Source organism: Miniopterus schreibersii (genome assembly GCF_964146895.1).
Source record: "Miniopterus schreibersii genome assembly, chromosome: 13".
Lineage (NCBI taxonomy): Eukaryota > Metazoa > Chordata > Mammalia > Chiroptera > Miniopteridae > Miniopterus > Miniopterus schreibersii.
The window spans coordinates 33,985,782-34,001,522 of NC_138113.1; the positions used below are offsets into that span (position 1 = coordinate 33,985,782).

The following is a 15,741-nucleotide window of genomic DNA, read 5'->3' on the forward strand; positions in this document are numbered from 1 at the left end:
AATCAGGAAATCCTAATCTCTTTGTAGGGAAGTGAAAAGGAACTTAATAGTGCTATTGTGTGCTAGACAATATTCTATTACCTCATTTGATCCATAGAACAACCTGAGAAATACATACCATTATCTTCTTTTTATATATGAGAAACTGAACCTTAGTTAAGTAACTTGCTCAAAGTGATAAAACTAGTAGTGACAGTGCCAGGATTAAAGTTCAAGTCCTTTGAGTCTAAAACCCGTACTTTTCCCACTCTGCCAGTCTACCTCTAGAGAGGTATTTCCAGTTTCAATTTAGAACTCTTAATACATTTTTTTCCGTAGAAGTATTGTTACATATGGTGATTAAATTCTGTTGTAGTGAAGTATCACATGACTGTTGTTTTTGCACTATTTTGAGGATACTGTTTTATTTCAGATACATTGTGAAATAAGTGATGTTTATAGGAAAGGCTGAACATTTACAATGATGCTTCTCTAGAAAATGCTTTGTTATGCTCAGACACATATAGTAGAAACACAGTCATTCCCAGTAACCTGCTGATCTGGGAGCTAGTTTAGATAACAACTATGTGAAAGGTAACTGAAAACTTAAATTTAAAAAAGATTAATGATATGTTATTAAATGAAAAACAAATTACATAACAGTATATTACATAACTACATTGTTACCTTCTATATGTATGAAGTTTTATTTAAAAAGTTTTATTCACACATATGCACATACACATACATGTACATTATGGAAGGAATTACAAGTGACTTAATAGGGGTTACCTTTGAGAAGGGTATTGGTAGGATAGCGGGTATCATAAGGAAGGCATTGCTTTTCCTTTTTTAACCTTATAGTTGGAATTTTTAAACCTTACACATTTTACTTCTGTTTTTGTTTGTTATACCAATAGAGATTCTGGCGTGATGAAATCATGCATTTTTATTGTTGTTGCCTTCTATAGAAGATACAAGATGACATTAAAAAGTTTTTATCTTTTAAGAGAGGAAGTCACTCTTAGTTTTGGTCAGGAATATTAAACTATTTGGTGGTGACCTGAGGTTTCATGAGGTGCCTTGGTATTCAGCACTGGAGACCAGTTATGGAGGCTTAGCAGTAGGGAACTAGACTCCCTGTTCGACTTTTACAGCACAAATCCACATTCATTTATATGTTGGAATTCGTGTAGGATTTCATTTGGAAGAAAATGGACCAATGCCAAACTGAAAAAAAGTAAAAGAAATTGGAAACTACTAACTACACAATTATGTATGAGATAAGGAAGGAGATTAGAATCAGTGGCATTACTGACAGTCATAAAAATGATAAATGACAGGTGAGAAAGCACAGAAGTATAGAGCTTATTCATTGTAGGTGCAGATATATATATGTATATATATATGTATACACACACACATATATACACACATATATGTTTGTGTATGTATATTCCTGTGTGTGTGTATACACAGGATATTCCCACAGTAGACTGGGATATATTCCTGAAGACTTTGCAGTATTAAAACATAGTGAAATAATTGACCATTTTGGCAACCTCGAGTCAACATGAAAGAGTCTTACTATGTTTTGTATACAGTATGCTATTTAAGAAAACAGGAAAATGTGTTTTATATCAAAACACTTTTATTAAAATTATTAAACAGTTTTAATGCCTAAAAAGGCATGCTTCCTGGCCAATTAGTTTCCTTATTTGTAAATTAAAAAGGAGACAATAGTTCAAATGAAGCTTTTGAAAAAAATTAGACCCAAATTTTAGTCAAATAATAAAAAGATATTACACCACATTGTTTTGTATGACCGCCAAACTTCACTGAATGGTTAACTGCCTGTAGAGACTGAAGAGCATTCACTATCATAAAATGACAAGTGCTCAGCCAGATGATTAATTTCCCCACCTGTCACCTGAAACTATTTTTAAGAAAATTTATGAAAAAGAACTAGAACCAGAATTTAAACAAAGTAATAAGCTTGTCCTTATATTGCAAATAAAATGCAAACTACCTCCAAATGTAGCTAAGAACCCCTCAGTGTTATAAATCTACATAAACAGAACATTTCAGACCGTTGATTTCTGCATTTGTAAAATGATAAAACTAAAACACTTTTAAAGACAACTTAGGAAAAAAAGACTAAAGTTTAGAGAGGTAACCTGACATTAAACACACAACCACCCAATAACATAAAATAAGTTAGGCTCATTGGGGCTGACCACCACTTACTGGCTGTCAGTATAAGTTAATTCATGTATAACTCTGAACACCTAGCTGTAATTCATGCAACTTAGTGTAAATGCAATCCAAATTATAAGAAAGAGCTTAGGAATGTACATGACATTGTTGCCAGGAACATCTGCTAAAGTACATTAGTAAACACTGTATACCCAATTCCATAAAAGTCACAATATAAAAAGCTAACTATTAATGACAAAAAAGAATTAAAATAAAGTAAAATTATACTTTTGTGATAGCATAGAGAAGAGCCACACTGCACATTTGATGATGAAATGAGCCTGGTAAGTGGAGAAGGGCTCCCTCCAAGATCCTGTTTGGTGGAGCTCCAGTGGTCGACAGTGATACTACAGTCCACTTGCTCCATCTCTAAAAATGAAAACCCTATCCACTTCTCTGAAGGCCCAGCTAAATAACTGAAGCCTTCATTCATATTGTTAACTCTTTCTGGAAAGTTCTGGTGGAGGCCTAAAGTTTACATATGGATGTTTCTTGAGTACAGATTGCAGTAACTGTGGGAAGCCCAGCATAAACCAAAGTCAAAGTTACACACAGAAACTCCTTTGATTGGTCCCAGCAGCAAATTCAAACCACAGGACGAACACCTTTTCCAGCTCTTGCACATAAAGGCACCCTTCTAGAAAGTTCTTTACATGCATTTCTGTCTATGCAAAATTGTGTGGAATGGTGCCCATGAACTATTCATGCTGAAAAACAATAAGCACACAATCAGACTATTAATTTCCACATATGAAAATAGAAAATGTAACACACCTTCCAAGGAAAATGATAAATATAATAAGGATCAAAATTTAATTGAATACAATGATAAATACACAATTATTTTTAAAAATAAAATATCAGGCTGTATTTAATGAAGGGAAGTAAGCTTAAGTTACCTATAAAATTTTTACTTACTAGAATACCTTACTTATTAGAATACCCTGTTCTTCAATAATACTGAATAAATGGGGCACTCCTATGTTGTCACCTCTTTTACTGGTTTGTACTCTTTTGTTTATAACTAATAGAAACAAGCCCTTTGGTTGATTATTTGGGAGAAGGGGGCTTAAGAAAAAAGGTCAACTTGTTATAAAGACCCAAGGAGATTTTGCAGAATCCTAGGCAGAGGATACAGTGGGGCCTCAGGAATCAACCTCGATTGTATCTGCTTCTCTCTCTGGAATGGCTTTAATGTGCATTTATCTTTTTAATTCAGTTAAACTTGTTTTCTCCCTGCAAAATAGTTTATGTTCTGGAACTTCCCTTCTTTCAGTGTAGTTGGCTTTAGCTAAAAGTTAAGAACAAATTACATTGGCCCTACTGGTTTTGCTCAGTGGTTAGAACGTCAGCCCACTGACTGAAGGGTCTCTGGTTCGATTCCATTCAAGGGCACATACCCAGCCTTGAGGGCATGTGTGGGAGCCAACCAGTCGATGTCCCTCTCTCACAGTGATGTTTTTCTCTCCCTCTCCTCTCTCCCTTCCACTCTCTCTGAAAAGCAATGGAAAAAAATATCCTTGGGATTAAAAAAAAAAAAGACATTGAATCAACTATTCCCTCCTTCCTCCCTCCCTCCCTCCCTCCCTCCCTCCCTCCCTCCCTCCCTCCCTCCCTCCCTCCCTCCCTCCCTCCCTCCCTCCCTCCCTTTCATTTATTTCTTTGATTAGAGAGAGAGAAACAGGGAGACATCAATTTGTTGTTCCACCCATTTATTCATTCACTGGTTGATACTTGTATGTGCCCTGACCAGGGATCAAACCTGCATCCTTGACATATTGGGATGACACTCTAACTTAAATTGAGCTACAAGGCCAGGGCCTCAACTACTTTTTCTTAATATGTAGGTGGAGCCTCCTAGAATTATTTCTTTCAATTTAAAAAAATATGTCTTTATTGATTTTTAGAGAGACAGGAAGGGAGAGGGAGAGAGAGAAACATCAACTGGCTACCTCCTGCACGCCCCCTACCAGGGATGGAGCCTGCAGCCCTGGCATGTCCTCTGACTGGGAATGGAACCAGCAACCGTACAGTGCACAGGGTGATGCCCAACCAACTGAGCCACACTGGCCAGGGCATTTTTTAAAACTTTTTATTAAACTTATTGGGGTGACATTAGTTAATAAAATTACATATGTTTCAAGTGTACAATTCTATAATACATAATTTGTATATTGCATTGAGTGTTTACCACCCAAAGTCAAATCTCCTTCCATCACCATGTATTTGACCTCTCTTACTCTCTTCCCCCACTCCTTTTTCCCTCTGGTAACCACCATACTGATATCATGACTATGAGTTTTTGTATGTTTGTTTGTCTCATTTGTTCATTTGTTGCTTTCAGTTTTATATACCACATATGAGTGAAATCATATGGTTCTTGACTTTTTCGCTTAGCATGATATTCTCGAGATCCATCCATGTTGTTACAAATGGTAGTATTTCATCTTTTCTTATAACTGAATAGTATTCCATTATTTATATATGTACCACATTTTGTTTATCCAGTCATTTATCACAGGACACTTCAATTGTTTCCATGTTTTGGCCACTGTGAATAATGCTTCAACAAGCAGAGGTGTATATATATGTGTGTGTGTGTATTTAAAAAAAATATATATATATATATATATATATATATATATATATATATATATATTTATTGATTGATTGATTTCAGAGAGAGGAAGGGAGACAGAGAGAGGAACATCAGTGATGAGAGAGAGTCATTGATCAACTGCCTCCTGCAACTCCCTCACTGGGGATTGAGCTCACAGCCCAGGCATGTGCCCTGCCTGGGACTTGAACCATGATCTCCTGGATCATAGATTGATGCTCAGCTGCTGAGCCACGCCAGCTGGTCATATTTTTATGAGTAAATGTTTTCATATTTTTGGGATAGATACCCAGAAGAGGGGTTACTGGGTTTAAAATCTTATTAATCACATGGGCCTATGGTTAATGTAATTTCAGTTGGAATTAGGATTACCTATGGGCTATAGGAAGCCCCAAATGACAATTTAAATAAAAGAAAAATTTATTTCTGTCTTTGAAAATGTTAAAAGTTCAGAGCTAATACAATAGCCTCACTAAGTCATCAGGGATCCTGTCTCCTAGTTTGCTGATCCACCATCCTCAGCATAGATTTCTACCTTGTGGCTCAAGGTGGCTGCTTGAGCCAGAGCCAATGTGCTCCATTCCATTCAACAAGAAGAAAGGACAAAAAATAGTGACACCTATCTCTAGCAAGAGAGACTAGAAAGTGAATCTTTATTCTGGGCAATTGTACTACCCAGCTAAAAGTCAAGGGTTCTGTTACTCAGACTAATGGTTCCCAGAGGTGGGGCGGGGATTGGGATACTAGGTGAAAAAGGTGAAGGGATAGGAAGTACACGTTGCCAGTTATAAAAAGTCACAGGGATTTAATGTGACAGCATAGAAAATATAGCCAGTGATATTGTAATAACTATTTAGTTTCAGATGGATACTAAACTTACTGGGGTGATCACTTCATTAGTTATATAAATGTCTAATCACTATGTTGTACACCTGAAACTGTAATAATACTGTATGTCAACTGTAATTGAAAAAAATTTTTAATGAGAATTTTTATTGCTTTTATGTACAGAAAACTCAACAGTGTATACTTAGCCCAGTTTGCTGGCTAATTATTTAGCCTTTGCCCTTTTCAGTTTGGCAGTGTGAGCCACTGACTTTGTCCCAGAACTCTGCCTCCCCAGTGGCACCAGATTTCATCATATCTGTTATTATAATTGGTCCAGATAGCTTCCACCAGCTTAGCCAGACCTCCTTTGTCTTCTGAGTTAACCTCTGTGAAGGTCACAGTGTTGCAGGTCTTCCTGTGGACTAGATGCGCCAGCCTGGCCTTCCTCTTGATAATGCAGTAGGGAGCCCCCATCTTATGGCACAGGGCAGGCAGGTGGACAACAAGCTCAATGGGATCCATGTCATGTGCAGTCACTACTGCCGAACCTTTTTGTTCTCCACCAAGGTGGTGACAGTGTTAACCGCTGCCCGAAGGACAGGTAGCCTCTTGGTGGGGACATCCCCTTTGCCAGCAGTTTTTTTTCTCAGCCCAGGCCAACAGTCTCTACTTGTTTTCTTGCTTTGTCTATAGTCTGCACTTGTGGGCCAGCTTAAGCAGTTGAGTAGCTGTTTGGCTAATTGCAGGAGGAACTTTCAGACGCTTATATAGTCCTTTGCCACTGCAGCTGAATGTAGCAGGACCATTTAACAAAGCAGGTGAGGCTCCTTTTTGGGCTGGATGCCCCGTTCAATGCCAAAATTCTTGGGCCTTTTCTCAAACAGAATTTACCACCTTGTTGGCCTCCTGCTGCTTCACTACAGCAGGGGCTGGCACCACCTTCTTCCCCTTAGCCTTCTTTTCCTTGGGCAGCAGGAGGAGAGAGTGAAAATTTTTTAATAAAATAAAAAGAAAATAAATGAAACAAGAGCAAGTAGTCACAACAAATAATGTTCTGAGTCAAAATATTAATCATGGGTAAATCGAGATAAAGAATATATGGGTTTTTGTTGTACTATGTTTGCAACTTTTCTGTAGGTTTGAATTTTCCCCCAAAAGATGGTAAAAAGTAATCATTTGAGCATAGGAAAGAGCTCTTGGATATGAAAAAATAAATTTTCAAATTTAAAAACTATAAACACTTGATAGACTCTTGTAGAACATCAAGTTACTGAATTAGAAAACAAACTTGAAAAATTATCTTTACAATTCAAGGTGAAAAGTGAAGAGATTAAAATAATGGGAGGAAAAATAAGAATAAAGGACAGTTAGGAAATTCCCTATTTTATAATGGGGATTGTAGATATGAGAACAGGTAAGGAAAATAATTTATTAGAGAAAGAGAAGAAGGAAACTTATGTGAGCTGAAGAAAGACTTGAGTATTTAGAGTAAAAGGACTCATGAGTACCAGGCAGGGATGAATGGAATGAGATACAAATATAAACGTATCCTGATAGTAGTTTTGATTTTCAAAGGCAGATTATCTACGAAGGAAAGATTTTACCATAAGATGCTTTTGTAACATTAAATACTAGAGACAGTAGAGCATATTTACATAATTAAAAAAGAATCAATATCTGCAAAAGGATTGAAAAACATCAAATATATAAAAATTCATGAATTCCTAATATTAATACCCAAATAGTTGAGTTCGGGAGGTTGCTAGGTCAACAACTCATATTGTATAAATTGATAAAGAGTCAAGTATTTATCCTGACTTTCCTTAATGTAGTGTATTCCAAGATAATTAAATAGCTGATGAGGGAAAGTTCTTCCTCATAGAAGAATTTTAGCTGTGAAGTACACAAGGAATGATATCATAAGAAAATTCACCATTTTATAATCTCTAATGAAATAATGGATCTAGCAACAAGCCAACATAGCTTCTAAAACATTAGAGGAAAAGTCTTATAATAGATGAATGGATCAGATTGACAATACTCAGCTGTAGTTATCATTAAGTGTAAGATGCGCAGTCATTTTGTGCCTCCTGATATATTGTAATAGAAAGTATATAGAACTATTTATAAAGGATTCTTGCCAAAGAATTAAACTTAGATCTAGTCAAGCCACTAGATGTAATAACTACCAGTTTACAAGAAATACTTTCAGGTAGAGGAATATGTGAAATGACACCATGAAGATGCAATCAACCAAAACAGAATGTGGGAAATTCTCCAGGACAAATGATCCAATTCTTTAACAAATGAATAGCTTGGCAGAAGTGGAGGAGGGAAGAAGGAGAATTACAGATTTTAAATGTACTTATCTTTTAGAGATATATACTGGATTATTTACTGTTGAAATATAGGACTCTGGGATTTGCTTTAAAAGGCTCTAGAAGAAAAACAAATGTGTGTCTGTGGGGGATGGTACTTGGAGAGCATGACAAAACAAAATTGGAAAAAATGTTGATAGCTTTTGAAGCTGGTGGTTACATGGGGGCTATTATAATATTTGTTCTGGCATTGAAATTTTTCACATAAAATGTTTCTAAAAAGACCTGAAGGATTGAGTAAGATGTAGTATAATTTTAAGAATACTCTGAGAAGGAAAAGAAAGAGTAGAACAGAGATTGTATTTGAAAAGATAATGTCTGAGAGATTTTCATAACTGATGAAAGATACAGTCTGCTGATTCAAGAAGCCTACCAAATCCCAATCAGGATAAAAGAACTCCAAACCCAGAGACCTCATAGTGAAACTTCAGAAGAACATTGATTGATTGATGATAGATAGACAGATGATAGATGATGGTAGATAGATAGATAGATGATGATGATGATAGATGATAGATAGATAGATAGATAGATAGATAGATAGATAGATAGATAGATAGATAGATAGATAGATAGATGAAAGAGAGAAAGAGAGAGAGAGAGAGAGAGAGAGAGAGAAAGAGAGAGAGAGAGAGAGAGAGAGAGAAGGAAGGAAGGAAGGAAGGAAGGAAGGAAGGAAGGAAGGAAGGAAGGAAGGAAAGAAAGAAAGAAAGAAAGAAAGAAAGAAAGAAAGAAAGAAAGAAAGAAAGAAAGAAAGAAAGAAAGAAAGAAAGAGAAAAAGAAAGAAAGAAAGAAGAAGAGGATTTTTAATTAGCCCAAGGGTGGGGAAAAGCCAAAATACCTTAAAAGGAATACTGTTGATTTCTCAGCAACATCAATTAGAAGCCAGAGACAGTTTGATGTTATCATCCACATGAGGAAAGAAAATAAATGCCAATCTAGAATTGTATGTCCAGTGAAAATATTTTTTAAGAATGAGAACAAAAATAAACATGTTTCTGGACAGCTAAGTTTGTTACCAGCAGACCCTTCCTAAATGAAATACTAAAACATTTAACGGGCAGATGGAAAATATTCATTAGGAGGACAGGAATTCAAGAAATATCATACAATGGCAAATACGTGGATAAATTAAACAAATTGACAATGTAAAAAACAACTCATGGTGGGTTGAAATAAAAGAGAATTAAAATATGTGACGACAGTAATTTATAAGCTGGAAATAAGGATAAGTTTACTAATGTATTCTAAAATCCTTATATTATTGAGAAGAAGGATAAAGGTATTGGTTGACTGCTCTTTAGACATTGATTAGTTAAGTAAGCATGTTGTAATTTTTAGGGCAACTACTACTAAAGGGATAGAAACATGATGTATATAATTTTCAAACTAGAAGAGGAAATAGAGGAAGGATTTTTAGAAATAATAGTAATTTTTTAAAAGGAGATAAATTCAATAAAAGGAGAGAAAAATAAACATGAAGTGGTTGGAACAAATAGAAAACTTGAAATAATTTAATAGACTTAAACTCAAATTATTAGTAATTATATTAAATCAAAATGGGCTAAATGTTGCACTTAAAAACAAAGATTATCAGCCTGGATTTTTTTTTAAAACTAACTATACACATCTAAAAATAGATATCTGAAAGATTGAACTTAGAAGACTGAAAGAAGATTTACCATGAAAGCAACCAAAAGAAAATCAATTAGCCCTATTAATATCAAATGTAATAGGTTTTAAAATTAAATGCATTACTGTATGTAAAGCTGATTACCACATCATGATAGAAGGTTCAATTCACCAGGAAGTACAACTTTTTAACTTACATTTATCTAATAACATATTCTCAAAATATACAAAGCTAACTTTGAAAGAACTACAAGGAGAAACAGATAATTTATCTTATAGTGAGCAATCATAGCACATCTCTATATAATTGATGGAATAGGCTGACTAAAAAACCCAGTAAGATTAAAGACTCAATTAGCAATTTTGACCCCATAAAATATTACACTATGCAACTACAGAAGTCATTTATTTACAAAAACTAACTATATCTTAGGCTCTAAAGTAAGTTTTCCATAAATTTCAGGGTTGAAATTATGTTTGCTGCCCATAGTGCAATTAATCTAGAAATCAGGAACAAAACAATAAGTAGAGCAAACCTATATATTTGAAAATTAATACACAGGGGTTGGTAAAAGTAGGTTTACAGTTGTATTTGAAACACAGAGTTTATTCTTGATGTAAGTTTAGATGCACAGTGGAATCAGTGGAAGGCAACACACAGTAAACCTACTTTTGCCCACCCCTGTGTACACTTTGTAGTAATGCATAGATCAGAGAAGAAAATATGAACAGAATATAAACTATAAATGTATTGAACATTTTTTGTTTTTCTACTTGTGTTGGTGAGGAAGATATTTACAATCAAGTTGAACTCCTCTGATCATTTCTATGAAGGTTTTATTTTCCTTAAACTTTTTGCTTGGCACTGTTTTTTAACATGAGTCCCAACTTGAAAGGCTTGAAGAACAAGACTGACATGTTTGAACTTGGAGAAGAGTCTCGAAAGCAATCACAGTACAATTGAGTTAATGGAGCAACTAGGTATCATAAAATGGCTTAATATTCTTTTACTGTCTGTTTTCATGGCACTAAAACAAGAAGTTAGGACATATTTTCAGTGGTAATAGGTATTCTTTAACTGGCTTATGTACAGAAGGGCCAACTACTGTGGGACGTATAAACTCTTTAATACTTGGATTAAGAGTTGTAATCTAAGGATTAACATATACACTATATATTGGCACCATTAGTGCCATTATCATTAAGGGTGTGTGAGCATTTTCTTTGCAAACCTGAATGTAGTTAGATCATTACGTTAGGTCTTAAGTTTATAACTCAGGAATCTTTTTGTCCTTTTTTAAAAAAATGCTTTTACTAGCATTCAGCATAGTGCTACAGAAAGAAGACCTTTAAAGCGAGACAAAACCCCTCTAATAGTGATCTTATTGAGAGGCAAAACTAATAATTGAAAATACATTGTGAATAAATTAATAATTCTTTGGGAATGTAAACTTTATAGTATTATTTTACAATAAAATATATTTATGTTCTAGAATGAAATTTCACAGTTTGAGACCATTCTTATACCCAGAATGCCTTGTGAAGCTCAAAAGATAATTGCTTATGTTTACTATATTATAATTTCTAATTCTGTGATATAATAATTTGGATAAAAATCTTAAAGCTGTTTCTTTACCGCCACCAGATGCTATTGTAGTGGAAACTCTAGTATTTACCTCTTAATTGCCTTTGGAAAACTTAGGTTTTAACATAGCTAAGTTTTTATTTCTAATACAAAAACAATTCTTTCATTCATGTACTCAGCATAACTTGAATTATTAAGTAGAGGACTTCATTTGGCCTGATTTTATAAGTTAAATATATAAGTAATGTGCACTTAAGGTTTTCACATAATTTTAAAAAGTTTAATTATATATTGTTCCCCTTATATATATTTCTTTAAAATGTTAACTTTTTTAACTTACTTGACAAAAATTTATACAGCAGATGTTATTCTCATTTTAACCCATACTATTCTCACAAATTTAGAATTGACTAAAAAATATATTTTAATAGAGAAATTATTTTACATTTGCTTTTATCCCCTCAGGGGGAAAAATGTGTTTACTATTGAACACCTCTAATCTTTTTGGAAAGAAAAAATATCTTTAACATATTTGCTTAATACAAATTAACATACCATGTGCAAAGTATTATCAGTTCTATATTAATAATATTTGAATGATGCTTTAGAGGATATTTGAATGAGGCTTTAGAGGATATATAACCAAAGTTATTATTGGTATGTGTCCCAACTTTGAAAATATTAACTCACCTCAACATATGTGCACTTTATAATTTTCATGAGCAGCAATCATAACTTTGATAAACATTAACAATAAAAGATATTCATGGAAATTTCTAAAATACATTTTTCAATACAAGTGTCACTTTTCTATGACCATTGTCTGTTTCCGTGGGTTATGCATGTGTGCACATAAGTTCTTTGGTTAATCTCTTTCCAACCCCCCCCCCCCCATCCCCTTCCCTCTGAGATTCATCAGTCTGTTCCATGTTCCCAAGTCTCTGGATCTATTTTGTCATTAGTTTATTTTGTTTATTAGATTCCACATATAAGTGAGATCATGTGATACTTGTCTTTTTCTGACTGGCTAATTTCCCTTAGCATAATATTCTCTAGGTCCCTCCATGCTGTCTCAAAGGGTAAGAGATCTTTTTTTTTAAAGCTACATAGTATTCCATTGTGTAAATGTAGCACATCTTTTTAAAAATATATCTTTATTGATTTCAGAGAGAGGAAGGGAGAGGGAGAGAGAGAGAACATCAATGATGAGAGAGTCATCATTGATCGGCTGCCTCCTGCACACCCCCAACTAGGGATCAAGCCCGCAACCCGGGCATGTGCCCTGACAGGGAATCGAACTGCAATCTCCTGGATCCTAGGTCGATGCTCAACTGCTGAGCCATGCCCGGCTGGGCATAGCACATCTTTTTTATCCACTAATCCACTGATGGACACTTGGGCTGTTTCCCGATCTTAGCTATTGTAAATAATGCTGCTATAAACATAGGGATGCATGTATTCTTTCTGATTGGTGTTTTGCGATTCTTAGTATATATTCCCAGAAGTGGGACCACTAAGTTAAACAGCAGTTCCATTTTTTATTTTTTGAGGAAACTCCGTGCTGTTTTCCACAGTGACTGTACCAGTCTGCATTCCCACCAGCAGAGTATTAGGGTTCCCTTTTCTCCACATCTTTGCCAGCACTTCTTGTTTGTTGATTTATTGATGGTAGCCATTCTGGCAGGTGTGAGGTGATACCTCATTGTAGTTTTAATTTGCATCTCTCTGATGATTAGTGATATTGAGCATTTTTTCATATGTCTGTTGGCTATCTGTATGTCCTCTTTGGAGAAGTGTCTATTCAGGTCCTTTGCCAATTTTTTAATTGGGTTGTTTGTCTTCCTGGTGTTGAGTTGTATGAGTTCTTCATGTAATTTGGAAATTAACCCCTCTCAGATGTATCACTGGCAAATATGTTCTCCCATACAATGGGCTTCCTTTTCATTTTGTTGGTGGTTTCTTTTGTTGTGCAGAAGCGTTTTATTTTGTTGTAGTCCTATTTGTTTATTTTTTCCTTTGTTTCTCTTGCCTAGGATATATATCTGTGAAAATACTGCTATGTGAGATATCTGAGATTTTACTGCCTATGTTTTCTTTTAGGATTTTTATGGTTTCACAACTTACATTTAAGTCTTTTACCTATTTTGAGTTTATTCTTGTGCATGGTGTAAGCTGGTGGTCTAGTTTCAGTTTTTTTGCGTGTACCTGCCCAATTTTCCAATACTGTTTATTGAAGGGACTATCTTTACTACATCGTGTGCTTTTGCATCCTTTGACAAATTGGCGTGGGTCGATATCTGGGCTTTCTGTTCTGTTCCATTGGTGTCTAAGCCTGTTCTTGTGCCAGTAACAAGCTCTTTTAATTACAATGGCTTTGTAGTATTGTTTGATAGTCTGTGTTGTATTCCCTCCAACTGTGTTCTTATTTATCAAGATTGCTGAAGCTACTCAGGGTCTTCTTTGGTCCCATGCAAATTTTTGGAATAGTCGTTCTAGATCTGTGAAATATGCCATTGATAATTTAATAGGGATTGAGTTGAATCTATAGATTGCTTTGGGTAGTATGGATATTTTAATGATGTTAATTCCTCCAATCCATGAACATGGTATATGCATTCACTTGTTTGTATCTTCCTCTTTTGATCTTTTCAATGTCCTATAGTTTTCTGAGTACAGGTCTTTTACTTTCTTGGTTAAGTTTATTCCCAGGTATCATATTTTTTTGTTGTTGCAATGGTAAATGGGATTGTTGTTTTATTTTCTCTTCTGAGAGTTCATTATTTGTGTATAAAAATGCCATTGATATCTGAATTTTAGTTTTGTATCCTGTTACTTTGCCCAATTTATTTATTAAATCTACTAGTTTTTGGTAGAATCTTTAGGGTTTTTCTATGTACAATATCATGTCATCTGCAAATAATGACAGTTTTACTTCTTCCTTTCCAATTTGGATACCTTTTATTTTTTCTTTGTGTCTGATCACCATGGCTAGGACTTCCTGTAATATTTTCAATAGGAGTGGTGAAAGCAGACATCCCTGTCTTCTTCCTGACCTTAATATTTTGTTGAGGATTTTAGCATCTATGTTCATCACGAATATTGGCTTATAATTTTCTTTTTTTGTAGTGTCTTTATCCAGTTTTGGGATTAGGATAATGCTCCCTTGTAAAAAGAGCTTTGAAGTCTTCATTCCTACTGAATTTTTTGGAATAGTTTGAGGTGGATATGTATTAGTTCTTCTTTGAATGTTTGATAAAACTCCTCTGTGAAACCATCTGGCCCAGGACTTTGTTTACTGGGAGGTTTTTTTTGTTTTTTTTTTACTGCTTCAATTTCGTTAGTTGTTATTGGTTTATTCAGGTTTTCTGATTCTTCCTGATTGAGTTTTGTGAGCTTGTATGTATTAGGAATTTGTCCATTTTGACCAGGTTGTCCAATTTGTTGGCATATAGTTGTTCTTCATTTCTTGTTGAGAGTGGCTAAAGATTCACCAATCTTGTTTATCTTTTCAAAGAACCAGCTCTTGGTTTCATTGATCTTTTGTACTTTTTTAAAATCTCTCTGTTATTTATTTCCTCTCTGATCTTTATTATTTCTTTCCTTCTACTTACTCTGGGCTTTTCTTGCTGTTCTTTTTCTAATTATTTTAGTTGTAGGGTTAGATTGTTTGAGATTTTTCTTGTTTTTGAGGTACACCTGTAATGCTATGAACTTCCCTCTCAGCATTGCTCTTGCTGTGTCCCATAGAATTTGAGTAGTTGTGTTCATTTTCATTTGTTTCCAAGAAGTTTTTTATTTTTACCTTGATCTCATTGTTGACCCATTTATTGGTTAATAACATGCTATTTAGCCTCTATGTGTTTGAATGTTTTTGAGTGGTTTTATTGTAGTTGATTTCTAGTTCATGCCACATGATCCAAGAAGATACTATGATTTCATTCTTCTTGAACTTGTTAAGACTTATTTTGTGTCCTAACATGTGATCTGTCTTTGAGAATGTCCCATGTGTACTTGAGAGGAATGTATATTCTGCTGCTTTGGGATGAAATGTTCTGTAAATATTAAATCCGTCTGATCTAGTGTGTTGTTTAAGGTCGCTGTTTCCTTGTTGATTTTATTGTCTGGAAGATCTATCCATTGTTGTCAATGGGGTGTTAAAGTCCCCTACTATGACTGTATTGCTGTTGATCTCTCCCTTGAAGTCCTCCAAGAGTTTTTTAAAATATATTTAGGTGCTTCTATATTGGGTACATATATGCTTACCAGGGTTATATCCTCTTGTTGGATAGATCCCGTTAGTATTATGTAGTGACTTTCTTTGTCTCTTGTTATGGCCTTTGTTTTTAAGTCTGTTTTGTCAAATATAAGTCTTGCTACCCCAGCTTTATTTTTTTCTATCCCTTCATACTATGTGAGTCTTTTGTTCTGAGGTGGGTCTCTTTTAGACAGCACATAAATGGGTCATG

The 15,741-nt window shown here is 34.7% G+C and overlaps 1 protein-coding gene and 1 pseudogene across 9 annotated transcripts in view; one reads left to right on the plus strand and one right to left on the minus strand.

Moving 5' to 3' along the window:
- EHBP1 (EH domain binding protein 1) overlaps positions 1 to 15,741 on the plus strand; it is a 279,331-nt gene that overhangs the window by 132,212 nt on the left and 131,378 nt on the right. The gene's annotated exons all lie outside the window — the stretch shown is intronic.
- Positions 5,924 to 8,476, minus strand: LOC308565982 (large ribosomal subunit protein eL8 pseudogene; annotated as a pseudogene). Its single transcript has 2 exons — positions 8,432 to 8,476; positions 5,924 to 6,643 (listed from the first exon to the last, which is right to left on the minus strand). The product of its transcript is annotated as a large ribosomal subunit protein eL8 pseudogene (transcript).